The sequence below is a fragment of the Bos indicus x Bos taurus genome, unplaced genomic scaffold (genome assembly GCF_003369695.1).
Source record: "Bos indicus x Bos taurus breed Angus x Brahman F1 hybrid unplaced genomic scaffold, Bos_hybrid_MaternalHap_v2.0 tig00001087_arrow_arrow_obj, whole genome shotgun sequence".
NCBI classification, from domain to species: Eukaryota; Metazoa; Chordata; class Mammalia; order Artiodactyla; family Bovidae; genus Bos; species Bos indicus x Bos taurus.
In genome coordinates this window covers 115,875-119,322 of record NW_020867364.1, presented here as the reverse complement: position 1 = coordinate 119,322, position 3,448 = coordinate 115,875, and positions in this window count along the sequence as shown.

Below are 3,448 nucleotides of genomic sequence, written 5' to 3'. Positions count from 1 at the left end.
TTCCTACTTTTGCATTCCAGTCCCCTATAATGAAAAGGACATCTTTTTTGGGTGTTAGTTCTGAAAGGTCTTATAGGTCTTCACAGAACTGTTCAACTTCATTCTTCAGCGTTACTGGTTGGGACATAGGCTTGGATTACTGTGGTATTGAATGGTTTGCCTTGGAAACGAACAGAGATCATTCTGTCATTTTTGAGATTGCATCCAAGTGCTGCATTTCAGACTCTTTTGTTGACCATGATGGCTACTCCATTTCTTCTAAGGGATTCCTGTCCACAGTAGTAGATACAATGGTCATCTGGAGTTAAATTCATAGCCATCATCAAAAAATGTACAAACAAAAATGCTGGAGAGGGTGTGGGTGCATGTTGATAGGGAATGTAATTGATACAGACACTATGGAGAACTGGTAATGGAGAATTCCTTAAAAATCTAGAATTAAAAACAAACATATGACCAGCGAATCTCACTACTGGTGCAATTACCCTGAGAAAACCATAATTTAAAAAGACACATGTACCCCCAGTATTCTGCTGCTGCTAAGTCGCTTCAGTCATGTTCCGACTCTGTGCGACCCCATAGACGGAAGCCCACCAGCTCCCCCCATCCCTGGATTCTCCAGGCAAGAACACTGGAGTGGCTTGCCGTTTCCCTTCTCCAATGCATGAAAGTGAAAAGTGAAAGTCAAGTTGCTCAGTCATGTCTGACTCTTAGCAACCCCGTGGACTGCAGCCTTCCAGGCTCTTCCATCCATGGGATTTTCCAGGCAAGAGTACTGGAGTGGGGTGCCATTGCAAAGTGGTTCACTGCAGTGCTATTTACAATAGCCAGGACATGGAAGCAACCTAGATATCCACTGACAGATGAATAGATAAAGAAGTTGTGGTATAAATATATAATGGAATCTTACTCAGCTGTAAAAAGAACAAATTTGAATTAGTTGTAGTGTGGTGGATGAACCTAGAGACTGTTACCAAGAGTGAAGTAAGTCAAAAAGAGAAAACCAATATCATATAGTAATGTGGTTATATAGCATCTAGAAAATAATACTGATGGAGCTATTTTCAGGGATGAATGGAGATGCAGATGTGGAGAATAGAATTGTGGATACAGTGAGGGAAGAACAAGGTAGGATGACTGAGAAAATAACATTGACATATATACACCACCATGTGTACAACAAATAGCTGATAAGAAGTTGTTGTCTAATACAGGGAGCCCAGCCTGGTGCTCTGTGATGACCTGGAGGGGTGGGATGGTGGGAAGGGAGGGAGACTCAAAGGGGCAGAGTATATATATATGTAATCATGGCTGATTCACACTGTTGTATGGCATAAACCAACACAACATTGTAAAGCAATTATCCTCCAATTTTAAAAAATGCCATAATTGAAAATAGTATTGAAAATAATATATATGCATATGTTCATATATAACTGAATCAGTCTGTTGTACAGAAGAAATTAACATGACATTGTAAATCAACTATATTTCAGTTTAAAAATAAACCAAAGAAATAATGAAATACTTAATATAGGCCAGTAATTAATATAATACCCTTTGGGAGGATGTGACTTTTTATTCTGAGAAGAGTGAAAATCATTTTCACTTAAGATGGATGACTGCATCCCATAAGGTAGAAACAAAAACTATATTGCTGTTGATGATGGATATGTGGATATCTTCAAATATGTGTAGAAATATGTACATAGTTCTAAGGAGCCCAAGGAGTGGATTCTAGAAGTTACTAACTTTTTGCCTGTTGACTGCAATAACATCCTGCTTTGTTCTGCTTTGTAGTATCATCTTGACCCTATAGACATTTCTTCCTTGAGAGTTGGATTCATGTCACGATTTTATGATAATCCAATGCCATTTTTTTCTGAAAAGGCATTACCTGGTATTTTCAATGGCAATATTAATAAAATCAAAAGTTTCAAAAAAAGGTAAAATATTTGAATATGTGTTTCTCCAAAGAAAATATGCAAATGGTCAATAAGCAGGTGAAAAGATGCTCAACATCAATAGTCATTGGAGAAATCACAAATTGAAACCACAATGAAATTTGACTCCATTCTCATTAGGATAGCTAAATTTTTAAACATAGAATATAACTATTGATAATGACATGGAGAAACTGAAAGCCTCTTATATTGCTAGTTGGCTTGTAAAATGGTCCAGAAGCTTTGGAAAACAAGTGGTGGTTTGTCAGAAGGCTAACCAGATCTTCCCTTTGACCCCAAGATTCTACTTGTAGAGTAGATATATAACTAGGAAAAATGAAACTTGTACATTTATGTTTGTAGTGATCTCATTCATAATAGCTTTACAAAAAGGTAAATAAGCTAAATGTCTATCAGCTGATGGTTGGATAAATAAAATGTGACATATCCATATAATGGAATATTATTTGCAAAATGATAGCAACAAAAACAACAACAAAAAGTGAGGTCATGATACATACTACGATATGAATGAACCTTGAAAACTTCAGGCTAAGTAAAAACATCCACAAAAGAACACATGCATAATTGCATTTATGTGAAATATCCAATAGAGACAGAAAGTAGATAAGCATTTGTCAGGGGTTGGGGCAGAGGAGTGGGTAGAAGGAATGAGAAGTGAATTTTATTGTGTATGAGGTTTCTTTGGGGAGTTGAAAATGTTGTAAAATTAGACTGTGATGATAGCTGCAGTACCCTGTGGCTATTCTAAAACCCACTGATTTGTACACTTTTAAAGGGTGAATTTTGCAGTGAGCAATTGAAAGTTGCTCAGTCACGTCTGACTCTTTGTGACCCCCTGGACTATTCAATCCATGGAATTCTCCTGGCCAGAATACTGGAGTGGTAGCCTTTCCCTTCTCCAGGGTTTCTTCCCAACCCAGGGATCGAACCCAGGTCTCCCACATCTCAGGCAGATTCTTTACCAGCTGAGCCACAGGGGAAGCCCTACAATATATGTAGCATATGTCAACAAAATGCAAAAACAGTAAGTCTAGTATTAAAAGCTGAAAATAAAAGTGTAAGCTAAGAATCTTGACTCTGAATTTGAATTAAGCTTGGCTACCTACTAAACTGAATTAAACTGTGCACGTTTCTGCATTTACTTAAACTATTTGTGCTTCAGTTTACTTATCTGTAAAGTGGGGTGAATTACAGTGTCTACTATTACAAATGAAAAATTGAAACATCCTATAGAATTAGGATAAAAAAGCAGGCTATATTTTTCTAAATGGTGCCCTAAGCACTTCTTTTGATTTCCTCTTTGTTATTTCACGAACAGAGGTTGAAGGCATTCTCCTTAATTATTATCATCCTCTACCAAAGATGACCTAGGGATTATTACTTAGTGTCTATGTATTGGGATCTGTCATAGTCAAATACTACATTTGTTCTACAACACATGATTGTGCTGGAGAGATAAGAACAGTTGGAAGTTAATTTAC